This window comes from Amblyomma mixtum, chromosome 4 (assembly GCF_055824585.1).
Source record: "Amblyomma mixtum isolate Tamu chromosome 4, ASM5582458v1, whole genome shotgun sequence".
Lineage (NCBI taxonomy): Eukaryota > Metazoa > Arthropoda > Arachnida > Ixodida > Ixodidae > Amblyomma > Amblyomma mixtum.
Window position 1 is genome coordinate 121921524 of NC_143015.1, and position 16382 is coordinate 121937905.

Below are 16382 nucleotides of genomic sequence, written 5' to 3' on the forward strand. Positions count from 1 at the left end.
ATTCCCATCAGTCAGTTGGTCGACAAAGGACAAGAAGAAGAAAAGCAGGAAAACAGCAGGTGAGCATGCGTGCACATCACAGTTCCGACAACAGTGCTCGGAACTTTGGCTCGGACTGGCATTCAACAATACTATGAGGCAGCTTATTCCATTCATTGATGGCGTGCGGAAAAAAGGAGTGTTTGAACACATTAGTACGGCATTTTATTTCACGTATTTCCCAGTCATGGTCGCACCTTCTGGATGCAAAATGAGGCGGCAGCAAATAAATTTGGGGGTTAATAGAAGTTTTCTTGAAATAAATGCCGGAAAAGAATTCTAACTTTATTGGTAAAGGACGCTCCCACAGAGAGTCCCAGTCCAGCTCCTGCTTAATACTGTTGCTTCAGTAGTTAAAACAATATTTATTGGTGACAAACCACGCCGCACGATTCTGAACCCGTTCCAGCATGTCACAATAGATATGTATCAGCAGCGCGAACACAACACAGGAAAAAGAAGGAGAAGGTAAAGAGCGCTGATCAGCGCTCTTTACCTTCTCCTTCTTCTTTCTGTGTTGCGTTCGCGCTGCTGATACATATGGATCGCAACCAACTAGCCCGACAGATGGTGTTATATCACAATAGGTTCCGACGCGAGGGTCCCAGACTGCGCAGGCGTACTCCATAATTGGTCTGATGTTAGTGAATTATAAAAGTTCCTTAGCCTTCTGAGGAGCGGCCCGAAAATTCCTTTTTAAAAAATTTATCATTCTAGGTGCCTTTGCCGATATATATTCAGTCTACTTTCCCCATGTCAGGTCAGCCGAAAGATAAACCCCGAGATATATAAAATCTGTTATTTCAGATAAAAGCTGGTTGTTTAAAACATAGTCAGACCAAACAGGAGTACGCCTGCGCGTAAAAGAAATATGACAACATTTTGCAGCATTCAAAGCCATGTCAAATTTCTCGCAGCAGCGCTAAATGGGGTCCAAATTTTGGTGTAGATTATTTGTGTCACATGAGGCTTTAATCAAATTATATAGGACACAGTCATCTGCGTACAGGCGCACCTGACATTTAATGACATTAATTATGGTCATTCATTAGAGTCGGTAATTCTTAATTAATTATTGATTAATGACTAGTTTTATTGACCGATTACTAATGACTCTCAGTAGATTTTGTTCAATCATTCACTTTATACGCTTTTCCACACCACTCTTCAGGTCATGACTGATGACGTCACCGGCGTCACATCCGGCGGCACAGTTTGCGGACACATTTTACGAACACGTTTTGCCAGCACTTTTTGCGGACACGATTTGCAGACACAACGTAGCCTAGTAATGCTTTCGCAATAAGTCACCTGCTTTCTCGTAGTGGCCCATATTCTTTATTTATTATAGCTCTGCCAAATAGTTTTTGCTTTGTGCGCACAGTCTTGTTGCGTGGGCTTCAACTCTGAGGGGCGAATTCCAGAACGCGCCTTAGCTAACACATATCCCTAACCTCAACATAGAACCCCTCCATGCTTCCTTTACTTAAGGAAGCGTTGAAGGGAGCCATATAATTTTAGAACCGTCTTTAGCCGCTCAGAAGAATCGACTGTTCGGCAAGTTGGTGCATGACTCGATGTTACAAGGCGCAAGAGCGGTGGACAGGAAAAAGAAGAACGAACAGGGACAAGGCGCTTACTGTAACTTGTTTAGCCGCCGAGGTGGCTCAGTGGTTATGGTGCTCGGCTGCTGACCCGAAAGACGCGGGTTCGATCCCGGCCGCGGCGGTTGAATTTCTTTGGAGGAGAAATTCTAGAGGCCCGTGTACTGTGCGATGTCAGTGCACGTTAAAGAACCCCAGGTGGTCGGAATTTCCGGAGCCCTCCACTACGGCGTATCTCATAGCCTTAGTCGCTTTGGGACGTTAAACCCCATAAACCAAACCAAACCAACTGTTGTTTATTGTATGAGCCCGCCTTTTATTGCAAGGTGCAAGGAAGAAGCGTTTTGGCACACGCACACACGCATGACTCTGTGACGATAGCTGTGTGCTATCAATTCACCCGCTCGGCCAAATCTACAAGTACTTTTTCTGTCAAAGATACAGAGGGAATGCTGGCATATACCTCACGTGCTTTTCTGATTAGGAAAGTTTCAATGATTTCTCTGGTTTACTTTTAATTATGCTTACTAACGACACGGGCATCTGAAAATTTTGGGGTACCATCTTGGCACCCTCTGCAGTGCGCAGAAAGGTGGCCTTTCATGGCTACTTTTTCCATGTCGTTATGATGCTCAAGCAATCGTTCATTAAAACACCTTCCAATTTGTCCGATATACTCTTCACCGCAAGAAAAATGACTTACGTACACAACGCCTACTTCACACGTTGCAAAGGGTTCACGCTGTTTTATGGGGCAGCAAGTAGGTGATGCCTCTACGGAATTTACTTTTGCTCGCAGTCTACTGAACTTTACAGGTGCAGGGAACAGAACCTGCACTCCAACCCTGCTTGTAATCTATCGTCTAACTATTTCTTGAGATATGTTACGTGTGAACCAGACGTACGGAAACTTTTACTGGTGGTGTGCACCTCGATCACTGGGTGTTGCTTAAAGCTTTTTTAGCCGCCTTTTATCAGTGTGCCCTCTTCTCTGTAGTGTATTGTAAAGTGAGTTAGGGAAATGAAATTGCCAGTTTGATTCCTTGCATACTGTATTGTGGGTTAATGCAGCTATTTTCCTTATGATGATATAAAGTTGGAAGTGCGGTGAAAAGAAAATATGCAGGGTATGAAAACAATTATTGAACATCGTTGCAGACTCTACTCTTATTAGCTGTATATTTAAAGGAGGAACTGAATAGAAATATTCAAGTTTAGTTGAAGTCAGTACTGCCCGCGTACCAAATTTTGTCGCTTGAGCTGTTTTAGCAGTGTTTTCTCACTGTCCGCTCCTTTTCGTACTGGACTGAAAAGGGAGAAAAAGAAATAGACATAATGTTTAACGTCAAAAAGATCGATTTTATGTACTTTTCCAAAACTGTCAAAGTTATTTGCAGCGTGCCAACAAATCTTCTGGCACGTAACTTGATCATATTCGAGTAGTAGAGGATTACAGAAGTTTGGTTTAGTTATGCTTGGTTCAGCTTCGGATACTAAAAGCTAACGCGTTACATTTCATGCATATTATTAACATGTATTCATACGCATGAACAGCCTGGCTGGAGTCGCTTTCAGAGCCAGCAAAGGAGCTCTACGTTCGCCTGCTAACGATACTACCCGCATAATTGATCAAACTAATTAGACAAAATGGGCGGGCACAATATAGCCTGCATATCAGAGCTGGCCTTTACCCGCCGTCGCTAATAACCGGCGAAGTATTGCGTAGCCGAGCATTCATCGGTGCTTAAACACCCCATTTACCCGCTGGGCGCCCAAATGTGGACCGGCTGGCACATGCAACTGGCTTCAGCCAAGCTTCGTTCACCACCATTTTGTCTCAGTTATGGATGCTCCCTTAGCGTTAAATATATGTGCATTATTATCTCTGCCCCCATACGGTTCTGTAAACAAAGAAAGCAATAGTTCGAAGAGAGTGTAGACTAGAACGGTACCAAAAAGCTTGTAGTAGTATGTCCTTTGGAATTGATCGTGTTACGTTCATGGGACTTTGTTGGCATACTTGGCAATGCCATTAACTATTACAGGGTTCAAGAACTCGCATGCTGACCTATAATTAGGTTAAAAAGCAGCAAATACTGTCAACCGCTAATCAGACAAACTATGGGATTTCTGCCCATATGATATTTAAATTAGAGAAACATCGACTTTTAAGTGCTCAACTCTTTCTACGATGGTCTTTCAACACCTTACAGCTTCAGAATATAACTTCTTTTCAGAGCAAACCTTTTCTTCGATTCGCATGTGAGAGCTTTGTGAATTTGTAATCTTGAACATTACGAAATTCGCATATTATTCAAGTGGAAGCCTTTGGTACCAAACATGCCGTCCGGTCACTGGTGAATTGGCTCAGTAGAACGCACCTTTAAAACTCTTGCTCAATAAAACGAAGCGATCTGCAAGAATAACTGCATGAATGCGAAAGAAATTATGAAAGATGTAGTATACCTTGATTTACCATGCCATTTCCGCTGAATCTTAAGGGACAAATTCCGGTCTTAGTTTTCATGGAAATTTGAATTTTCAGTTTTTAAATGAGCCGTATGAGCCGTTGAATTGGAATATTCAATATGCGCTAATTTTTGCAAAACCATCCTTACCCAAAACGTATCCACAAAGAGTAACGAACGCTCTCAGGCTTCGTACGCTTTGTCGAAAATGGAATTACTCGCCGTTTAAATATAACTTCTTGGGGCTCTTACCCGAGGAAATACTGCATCGGCATTTTAGATAAGAGTAGCTGGCCAGCTAAATTGCTTATTACGCGTTGAGTCATAAGGTCACTAGCCTGAACTTTGAAAGGAAAAAGAGGAAAAGGGTGAATCTGGAAGGGAATACTGAATCTATACTTGTGCCCATTTAGTAGTCGCATGAAGCTTTAAGCTGAATATAGCCGGTGGAATAAAGTAATCGAAACGACTGTAACTTGCATTAGGAACAATGTTCTCAGGCTGCAAACAAAGCACCCCTAGTAATTTATTTATGCACACAGAACGCTACTTTTGAATGCCCTGCGCCTGGCGTTTATTTTTTGTGTACTGGCCGCTGAGGTAGCGCGCCTCTGATCCTCTTCTCACATTCAGTACCCACAATATCAGCTCCCACAGTCTTGTTCCATGCAGCTTTTCGGCCTTTGAATAACGCCGCAAGATGGTTAATCACTTTTTAAATAATACAACTTTGTATTATGTCTACTCCAAATTTTCAGGTGTTTATGTCAGCGTGCTCCGGCACACTAGTTTTGTAAACCGACGCCTTTAAGATGAAACCCGAAATTATATTTGCTGCGGTTAGGAAAAGCGCACAAGTCGTCGATATTCCACCCGCAGCGGAGGCTGATTGGTAGGGCGCTCGGCTACTGAGCCGTAGTTACCGGATTCGAACCCGGTCGCAGCGCTCGCGTTTCGATGGAGGCGAAGCGTGAAAGGCGCCCGTGTGCTGTGCAATATCAGTGCAGGGTAAAGATGTCAGTGCAGGCAGAAATACGGACTAGATCGTGTTTTGCGGGAAAACTTTTATACAATTACAGCGTGGTGGCGCAAGTGGTAGCCGCAAGCTGCTCTCGGTGGAGAGAGTACGGGGCACAGTGAGCTGCGAAGCAGCCCCCTAACTAAGCAGGTTCTTTCCTCTGCAAAACAGTAGCAGAGCCAGGGTCCTCTGCAAGCGGGAGGGCGGCTTGAGGGGGTACCTGAGATGACTCCGCGACCCTCAGCTAGTCCTAAGGCGGGACCACGTAAACGTCGGGGCATTCTAGGAAGCACGTGGTCGTGCAATGAGTTTTCAAACATGACATGACGTTCTAATGCAATTGCATTTCCTCTTGAAGACTGATTAAATGGCTTCTTAGTGTTTTAAGCTAGATTTAGCAGCACCGATGATATCGGCGATTAAAATGGATGCACCTCTACTCCCCCCCAACTCATACACGGGAACGCGCAAGAAGAAAGGATAAAAGGAAATGCTTCTTGAATAAAAGATGGTTGTCAGTTCAGCGCATTGTGTGTGTGTGTGTGTCTCGTTCTTTCAGACCTCATAAAAGGGCATCTTTATGACGGTCGTCGTCCACATGGCATGCTGATCGATTTGAGCTGTTATGGCCCGCCCCATCTCTTATTGCTCCAGTGGACTCATTCAATTATTTCCTCTTTCGCGACCACACGTATTGATGTCGTCTCTCCGATACATTGTCGGTGTGCGTCAAATCGGGCAGTGCCCATACTCGCTGGAAATCAGAGAGCCTGACTGCACCGCAGAGCGGCTTCACGCCGAAAGGAATAAAGGCTGGTCAGCACCTCCTGCTTTAGCGAGGCGGAAGTCTTTCGATGTTTCGGTTTCATTGAAAGACATGCTTGCCTTAATTTCACTAAATTGTGGATGTGAGCCACCTCCGTCTGTTTTTTTATACATTTCATGTTGGGCCAATTCCGAGCTGTAGAATAGCACGTCAAGTATGTACTACAGTTAAGTGAAGTGGTTGCGTTAGTCTTTTGTCCTCCATTTGTAAGCCATGCGATTTCTGCTCTTTAATTAATGTTTGCACTGTTTACGAGGAAAACACCCTTTCGTCTTATATAATTTTGTTTGATTGTATCAAAAAATACCCCCTTCACCCCCCTCCCTTCCCCTAGAAAAAAAAACAGATCTAGGCGAATGCCATCGAAGAGTGGACGACTTCCCTTTCTAGAGTATAGGGTCGGTATCTCTAGGAGTGGCTTACTTCGCCAAATCTGTCTACAAACTAGTTTGACGAGGAAAATATTGTTTCGCAGCCTTAGAGAAATGCGTCACCTTTCTATACGCTCAGGGGAACGTGTACGGAAATGTATTCTGAATTTTTTCTCGTGGTCCAGAGGTACACATACTGACCTTTTGGTGAAGTCCATTGACTTTCTAATGATTACGCAGAATAAATGAAACACGAAGCCTTTGTGGTGTCGGGAACTCTTAGAGAAAATTGTGCTATCAAAAGATCTGTGGGGTTTTACTCCCGTATGCAACGGCGGTGTGGCATATTCTTAGATTATCCATTTAATGATCGCTGATATGCGCGCTGATTTTTAAGTGTTGCAGTGAACATATACAAAAAAATGAAACGAAACCAGCGCAGCCTCCCAACCGCCGACATTTCTCAGCAATACATCCAATAGGAGTAGCACAACGCTTGAGGGTATCGATAAGCAATAAGTGTAGCGCAGCGCTCGCCACAAGGCAGCTGCACAAATGCTGAATCCCTCAAGGCGTTCTTTGACAACGTTAAGATAAAGCTAAAATCAATTAATCAACTCAAGATGACGTGTCTTTGGCCATCATGCTTGCTTTCTTTTTTGGGATAAAATTTATATTCGGTTAATATTATTAAGCAATTGAGCGAACATACCTGCGTTTTACGTAATGCAAGTTGACTTCAGGAAGGGCGAGAAATAGAGAAAAACGGAGAAACTTCACCTTCTTTGTTTACATGCATATGAGAAACGCAGTGAACGCAGAATCCTCCTAAATGCACCACTTTCGTTGTAACACAAGAATTTGCCTCGGAGGCAGGTGATTATTTTTGCAGTGCATGTTACCATGGACGTCACTAAAAGTTACCTGTGTAGCTTGTCGTGGGTGCTGTGTTGTTATGAAAACACTGCTTCGCGCAGAGTCGCTCCTAATTTGAGAAGCTTGTACAATACGGCGTCTACTCTTCTGGGGTGTACATCCACGTTCACAAGCCGATTTCGTTAAGTGCTACAAGCGCACGGTACATCATGCAAAAAAAAAGGCGTCCACGCACCAGAATTATGGTTATGTAAGTTTGATTTTTAAATCCCTTTAAAAATGCATGCTCACGAACGAAAGCAGACTCTACGTCAACAGATCATCTCTCGGCGCTCTTACGAAAATTAGTCGATCAGTCGAGTTAGGAAAGCTTGGTATTGCCTTCATCTGATCGCCGAGGTTATCTTCGTCGCGCTATTTCACAAGCACGTTTTACGATACTTGAGCCGACAGGCGTCAAAATGGTCGTTAGCACGCGTTGTTTTCGAGCTCTTCTCCGAAAACGGAGGGGTTGGTTTAATAGGATGAGTTTCATAACCCATCAAATTTTCTGTCTTCTGTGCAGAACAATAGAAAAATAAAGGCAGCTACACAAATACCCAGTGCATTTTGGTCTTCTGTAACTAAAGAACACGAAAGCTTTTACCGATTCGGTTAATACAAAATTTTGAACGTTAGCTGAGTTTCTTTTTTCATGGTATACGTGGCGTGAGAACATGGTCAGAGAAAAGAGCACTAACATCTGAGAGAGAGCGTTTCCGAGGATCAAATCCTCGTTATCGCCGTATCACGGCTAAGCACGACCGGTGTGAATCCAAAATAATATAACTGCACTAATTCATTCATTCATTCATTCATTCATTCATTCATTCATTCATTCATTCATTCATTCATTCATTCATTCATTCATTCATTCATTCATTCATTCATTCATTCATTCATTCATTCATTCATTCATTCATTCATTCATTCATTTTGTTTGTTCTTCAGAACATGACGAACACATTGTGAAAGGGGCCAAGAAGAAAAGCCGTTCTTTTACGGCTTGAAAAAAATCTTGGTCCCCCTGGCATTGACGGCAACGAAGCAACACAATCCAGAAACAAATGTACAAAACAAAATGTACAGAAATATACAGAAGCAAACAAAATTAAAACTTGACATTTTTATGAATGATATGGCGACAAGCTCATGTCACGGTCGGGGAATAAAGACAGTTATAACGAAACAGTGGCGAAATATCTATATCATACTATATAACTAATAACGATACATAACTAATATATCACAATCGTTCAGTGAGCGCCACCGATGCAGAGTGATGCAGCTGAATGAAATGTGAGGCCTGCTGATGAGTGAAAATTAGAGTGCTTAAATTGACGTCATCTGCGCAGTGATGGGCCTGCGCATGAGCACAATCACAGTCTCGAACAAAAAGAATCAAGCTGAGATGGTTACTATAGAGACCTCTATTGGATTTCAACTGTTAATAAAGTTGAGCTGATTGGTTTTTTTAACCTCTCTGGAATCTTGTTTTGCAGCAAAACGCCCATTTATTGTCAAGAAATCTTCAGATTGAATTGGAACGTTTTTTTTCCAGTAAATTAATTCTAAACTTACCATAATGTTGTTGTTCTCGGAACACTTATTTACGATGTCTTCGTTGGACTGAGATTTTCTGGCGCCTGGGAATGAAGCGAGAAAGGCAGATATTGATGTCATCACTTTAGACTTCAAAAAACGACTGGGGGCAGCTATACTCATATTACATTCTTGACACTAACAGCTCCATATTTATTAAACCTAGAAGCTCGGCCTTTGCAAAACTGCAATCTATTATCAAAAGCCAAATCCAGTTTTGCACTCAACTTCCGTTTAACACTACGATTACGGCACGATAAAAATTTCGTTTACCAAAATAGAGCACAGTCGCAGTGAAGAGAAGCGCGGCCGTGTTCCCGTTGATTCCTATGTATCGAAATGTGTTCAGGTTGTAAAGTATTTTTTGTATAGTTGTTGACATGCCCGTACGGCTTAGCTAACCACATTTTCTTTTTATACTTTACAATTTTTTTCTGTTAGGTTCCTAAATGAACGCATTTATTCAAAAATTTTTTGCTCCTATAATCGATTGAAGTGTGGTGGTTACAGAAAAACAAACTTCAAGTCAGTGGCTGCTCGATAAGTTATTCTAATCGTTCAAGACAAAATGACCGATAGACTCGTTGGGAACTGTCTGCCCGAAATTTCTTAGTTGCAGCTGTTTGACACATGGCGCTCATTTAAATCGCCATGACTGTAATCGATGAAGAAATAGTTGCAGGAAAGGAACGCTAAATATATTTTTTATTTTTGCTATATGATGCTGGAAATTAACCAGTTTGCGCAATATTAGACTGCTAACTTAGAAGCTGTGATTTGTTGATGATAGAAAAAATTCATCACAACACACCACGTGGTCGCTTTAGTAATTAGTTTCTGACAAAGACAGTCGTCTAGAATACAATGTCGGACCTTGAGCGCGGTCTTTGATGGCATATTACTGAGCTATGTTCAGTTGAATGCGCTCGCTAAAAGAGCACCATATGCGATAGGCCAGTAAGACAACTTCCGATGAAATTTGCGGTCAAGTGCAATCCAAGCAGGAATGCTGCGCCGTAGTTTGTTGTCATGCATTAACCCCGAGATTTGTCACAGTGCTAAGGATTACTCGAAAGTTTCGTAGGGCTATTTTCTGTGCCCAAGATGGCAATCGAGTGACTGCCGCGAACTACATGAGAATCCACCTCTTCCAGTCGAGCTTGCTGCTCTGTCGAGAAGACTTGGCTGGACAACTTGCTGAAGAATACACTGCATCAGATGTTGGCGACTTATCAGCTCTTGCCAGCTGTTTGCGGAGACAATCCTGATTTCGCTTCGCTGCATGCAGTGTGAAAGAAAGTTCTGCTCAGAAGCTTTGTAGCTGAAAAGAATCAGTCCCGGTCCGTGCACCAAACCTGGGAACGTTGACTTTACGCGGCAGTAGCTACACCATACATCACCAAACCTGGGAACATTGACTGTACGCGGCAGTAGCTACACAATACATGGCAAGTGGTATAGTGCTTCGGGAGGGCAAGACGAGGCCAAATTTTTCCGCAACTGGAAACCGAATGCTGTTAGCCGAATGTATAGAAAGGAAACCAGCAAGTCGCATCAGATCTCAGTTCCTGAGTTTGCTTTTATAGCCGTATGGCTGCGCTCAGGTGCACTGCAATGAGCGATTATCTGGTTACATCTAGTGCTAGAACAAGCACCATGTGGTGGCTCCGGTTCGCTCCCTGGAGCAGGACGAAATTTTTTAATTCAGTCCATTGGTTCCTCTTGGGTGGAGCCCACTCATTTAATTCAGTTTTCTCTAAAGGTAGCGATGATAAGAAATATTCGACATTTGATTAACATTGTTTTATCAATAGCTGGGTTAGGAGGCAGTTAATGACTTCTTTCTGAAGCTGCTTAATAATTTTCGCATGTACACTTAACGCACCGAGTCATTTGCAGGCGCGAAAAATCTTGAGAAATCCCGCCACAAATAAACGCCACAAAATAAACAAATAAATTAAACTCCCCTGTGCCCCTTGGTTTCTGTGGCTGTTGGCTTCTTTCATATTTATAACGAGCCCCTCATTCCCCTTCCCTTGTTTGCTTAATTGCTTAGCGAGGGCCTCGGTTCTGGCAGCCTTGACGCCATAGGAAGCATAAGAGGGTTCTCACGCAGCTTCCACCCTCTCCGTTCGATGACGTTCTACATCACACCTGCGGTAACTCAGGACGTTCTACGTCCGCCGCTTATGAACGTGGGTGGCGCTGATGAACACTCTCAAGGTTAGGTTACTTGTGAACATAAATACCCCCGAAAGCAGAAGATTTGACAGCCGTCGCCGTAGCTCAGAGGTAGAGCACCGGACGTGTAATTCGGAGGTCGTGGGTTCGGATCCCACCGGCGGCATGTGGTTGTTTTTTCTTCTGCTTTTCTAATCAATTAACTTTAAGCGATAACATATTCAGTAATATTCTAAATTGATCAACACCACAAAATGAACAAATAAATTAAAATCCCCTGTGCCCCTTGGTTTCTGTCGCTGTTGGCTTCTTTCATATTTATAACGAGCCCCTCATTCCGCTTCCCTTGCTTGCTTAAATGATCACCCAGGCTTTCGTAAAGGCAACTCGACAGTAGCCCATTTTCCCACAGCCAGTCAGGTGGTAAGCAACCTCGACATATATACATCATAAAGTACGAGAAAGCATTTTACTCAGTCGAAACTTCATCAGTGATGTAGGCATTACGGAATCAAAGTGTAGATGCGCCTTATGTAAAAACACTAGAAGATATCCATAACGGCATGCACAGCCACCAGAGTCCCCCATAAAGTCAGCAATAAAATTCCTATAAGGAAGGATGTCAGCGATGGGAACACGATCTCGTAAATGCTATTCACCACATATGTACAGGAGATATTCGGAAGCGTAAAATTGGAACTGCCGGGGGTAAGAGTTAATCAAGAGTACCTTAATAATCTCTGATTCGCTGATCCCATATCCTTGCTAAGGCACACAAGGAATGCATTGCAAGGCATTATAAATTGCCTATATGGAAGATCAGAACGGTGGGTGTGAAGAATAATTGCAGAAAACGAAAGTATTTTTTGTAAGACTAGTAAGGGAACACCAGTTTGGGACATGTAGCGAGGCGCTGCAAATGGTAATGACATATTTATTTTTGTGCAGGTACTGCCCGCTGATATTCTGGATCACGAGAGTGAAATAACTAGAATAGGAATGGGCTGCAGCGCATTTGACAGGTTTTCTCAGGTCACGAATGTCAGTTTCGTAATATCCCTCAGGAACAAGTTTGGAGGATTAGATGGCCCCAGCTTGCAAAGACAGGCTTATGATGATGTTGATACTGAGCAAAGTTGTAGCTTGAAGAGCTGGAGCAAATGGCAGTGATGCTGGACCACAGATTCCATATTAGGGTGCTGGAGTAGAGTCACCTTTGTTGCAGCAATAAGACCGATACAATCCTGTCCCGACAGATGTCTGAAAGAACTAGGCCACCGGTATACAATACACACAAGTAAGCTGCGCGGGAAATTCTCTCGTAGTTCTGCCGATTCTTAGGATCGTTGCGTCGAACGAGAGCCTCTCTGAGCACGCCAGGAGTGAAAGCAGCTCTTCGATCTCTGTTTGGGGGGACGTAGAGGGCTCAGAGAGGCGTGCCGTTCCCTGACGTAGAGTTGCGTGACCCTGGATACGTAATTACAGTCCGCACAGCAACATCTCCTTGCCAGGACGCTGGAACCATTACTCACGTGAACATCGGGTTCTTTTAATGCTTTTTGTGCAAGAAAGACGCTGGTAACAGCGAATATTAGCGGTAGCTGTCGTGACCTGTTTGATGTATTGGTTGTATTGCGCGGAATTTCGTATAAAGTTCTTCACAAAAATAATGACCATTGTTAGTGTCTATATGCCTATGATTTCGTTATACACCATATTTATTTACTGCCGCACGCTTTTTTTTGAAACTGTATGGTCGAATACAATGTGCAATTCCTGTATCCAGCCATTCTACAGAGAAGTGACCACATTTCGGAGAAAAAGAAGAACATTTAATTAGGGTACACACTCTTTTTCAGCATAATCTGCGAGGGTTCGGAAAAGTATGGCTTGGATTTTTAAAGTACGTGTGGAATTTAAAAAAAGTTCTTTCCATGGTAGACCGGCGCGTAGCTATTATTTCTCACTCTGCCTACGTTTTCCCCTTAACGCACTTAATATCAAATTTCTTTAACTCTGATGCTAGTTTCACCTATAACGAGTCAAGGCCAACACCATTCTTTCAATTACGCTTCTATTATTCAGGTATGCCCAGTGTAATGAAGAGATGAGAAGTTTCATTTATGCTCTGAAAACTACATGAATTTCTAACAGGCTTGAAGAACTTTTTGTTTTCAAAAAGGTTTGCGATAGTTTGTCTCAAAGTGGTAGCTGCCAGAAACGCAAAAGACCTGCTGAAAAGAAAATTGCTCAAAAGCTAATCTCAGCGACAAAGGAGCTGATAACCCTTTTTCAATGTCCTTAGACATTATGAAGTCAAGAAAATTTGTCATGTGTAGCTACGCTCTAATAATTTGTCCCTAATAATCCACCCCAGTTCTACATGTCCGCAATGAAATCTAGATTAAAGGTTAAATCGTAGTCCCTCATTACTTATTTCCGAAGTTATCAATGCCTGCAAAGAAGGGTTAATTACAAGCATGGAATACAGCAGCAGTACGTAGTGTTTCCGAAGTTAAACCCAGCTAAAATAAGAAAGTATTTTGTATCAGGCGTTGTTGTTAGCACTTAGCTCAATAGTTATGGCCGCCGCGGTGGCTCAGTGGTTATGATGCTCGGCTGCTGACCCAAAAGACGCGGGTTCGATCCCGGCCACGGCGACTAGAATTTCTTTGGAGGAGAAATTCTAGAGGCCCGTGTACTGTGCGATGTCAGTGCACGTTAAAGAACCCCAGGTGGTCGAAATTTCCGGAGCCCTCCACTACGGCGTCTCTCATAGCCTTAGTCGCTTTTGGACGTTAAACCCCATAAACCAAACCAAACCAATAGTTATGGTTTAGTTCGTGCTAACCTTGTAGTCCTGTGCAGACAGGTATGGTGCGTTGCTAATGCGTGAACTCCATGCAGACATATTAACGTGCAATCAATATGAATGGTTTACCCGCCACACTGGCATAGCGGCTTTGCGTCCTGAGCCCGATTCCCGGTACCGCATTCTGGTGGGTGTTAATGCACGAACATCCCTGTGCTGCGCGGCATCAATGCACAATAAAGAGCCTCAGGTGGTCGAGATTAATCTAGAGAACTCCACTACGGCGTTCCTTATAATCCATGCGCAGGCTTCGCACATTATTCCTCAGATATTCTTACTTACTCATCTCATTGATTTACAAAACCGCTCATAAAAACACTGTTTTTATCAATCTTATCGTCAGGCTGGGTAGTTATGATGATCACACAGATTACTTAAGTACAGTGAACGGTTATAATAAGGTAATTGTCAGCATGGTGACAGAACATCTTCTTGTGGCTCCAACATGCTCCAAACCTAGGTACATTATTTAGATCACGAAGAATTTTGATTGTATTTATGTTATTCGTAATCGCTTTTCCTGTAGATAAAAATTTGCACTCTCAAATGCACTTTTTCGTCCGACGTTCTCAAAGACTCTGTCGGACGAACCAGAGAACCAACCAGACACTGGCGCCCAAAGAAACAAAATATCTTGCGGGCATTTTCTTCCCTCATATGTCAATCATAGGGCCGGTTTGCGCGCATATCCCATCCAATTACTGAAGTGATTAGTTCACTACTGTGATAACCGAAGTGTATATAACGCTCCATATAATTGGCGGTCTAAATTGAGTACGTCATGAGGGACTAAACATTTCTCATGGTATTCACGAGCACAGCGTGAACAATGTTTTTTTTCTTGAGAGGAAAAATCTTTTGTGGCACTTTTGTTGATGACGCTATTGTCACCGCTGTCGCTGGCGCATCGCTACTAAAGTTATTTTTCACTGCAAGTGAACTGTACACGTCTTGAAGCTTTTGAGCAGGAATTCATTTCCGCTCTGCCGTGATCCATTCATACAAGAATTTTTGTGGCGCTAAGACAGCCTGGCCCAAGACCACTGGAGCACAAGATATTTGCAAGGATGAAAAAGCGGGCTAGTTGGTATTTCATATTGTGGAAAACACAGCGCACTCCTAAGACAAGGACGAAGAAAGACAAGACGATACAGCGCTGACTTCAACTGATTATTTTATTGTAGAGCGACATATATATGTGTTCGAAAAGTGAGCGGGAAGACATGGGTAACAGCTGCTGAGTTTGCACGCCGCCGAAAGATAACATACTAAAGTTGAGAAGACACATGTTGACAAGGGTGAACCTTGGAGGTTACAAATGCTTTTAATCACCCTTCCACTTGTCTTTTACATCATGTTTTGTTTTCATTTGTTGTTGCCTCCAAGGTTCATCCTTGCCATCATGTGTCTTTTCAACTTTAGTATATTATCTTTCGGTCGCGTGCAAACTCAGCAGGTATTACCTTATGTCTTCCCGCCCACTTTTCGAACGGATATATATGTCGCTCCACAATAAAATAATCAGTTGAAGTCAGCGCTGTATCGTCTTATCTTTCTTTGTCCTTTTCTTAGGAGTGCGCTGTGTTTTCTTCAAGAAAAACGAGATATTTTTCGCCTACTTACGGTGTGGTCAAAGACCCATTCCCAAGTATTTCATCCCAGATATGCCGAGCACCAGGTAAGCGGAAAGCTTTTACTAATTCTACCACCAGTGCGTACCTGGCGGCACTGGGGGATGCGATGAGTATGCTCACGGTAACAATGACGTGTAAAATGAAAACATCATCTAGAAGTGCATTAGACTGGTGATCCGGAGATGCCTTGGCTGAGGTAAATTTGCCGCCATCCCTTTTTTCACCCTGGCGAAGGCAGCTTCTTAGCGTACGTTCTAAAAAAGTGTTTTCATAGTCGCCTCTTTCGTTCCTAAGCAGCAGATACATAAAAGCCTTTAAAATAAGAGTATTCTGTTATGCGAACACTTCTATATTTGCCTTTTTTTCTGATGCACATAGTGACGAAAACTTTGCGCGACTTGGAAACACTTCAATATCGAAAAGTTTTTGCCAGAGTTTTTCTTACGACTACCTGCCCGCTAACGAGCTCTAAAAATTCCCCCAGGATCATCGAGAGCCCCGACCGGTGATTAGCGTAAGAAATTCAAAGACGCCGGACAAGGGCGAATAGCGTGTTAAGTGCTCTGAGCGGCGACCTTCACCTCACCGCTGCCTTTAGGAACCGCGGTAATGAGCGCGAAAACACGCATATTGCTCACACCACTCTACAACAAGGGCGCAGGGGAAGCTTTCGCAACTCCCTTTGTATTGCGAAAGCAATACTACTTGCACTTTCGAGCCTTTGCCGTGACGCGGTGGTGCCACCATTGACCTTTCGCATGACCTTTGTGTGACGTCACGCCGAAGAGCTGGGCGACCATCTCGCGCCGTCCGTGTGCGACGGCGGTGCACTTGAAGATTGGATTGGATTAG

The 16382-nt window shown here is 43.3% G+C and overlaps 1 non-coding gene across 1 annotated transcript; it reads left to right on the forward strand.

Annotated features, from left to right (window-relative positions):
- Positions 1-11118: 11118 nt before the first annotated feature.
- Positions 11119-11190, forward strand: TRNAT-UGU (transfer RNA threonine (anticodon UGU)). Its single transcript has one exon. It is a non-coding gene; the product is annotated as a tRNA-Thr (tRNA).
- Positions 11191-16382: the final 5192 nt, after the last annotated feature.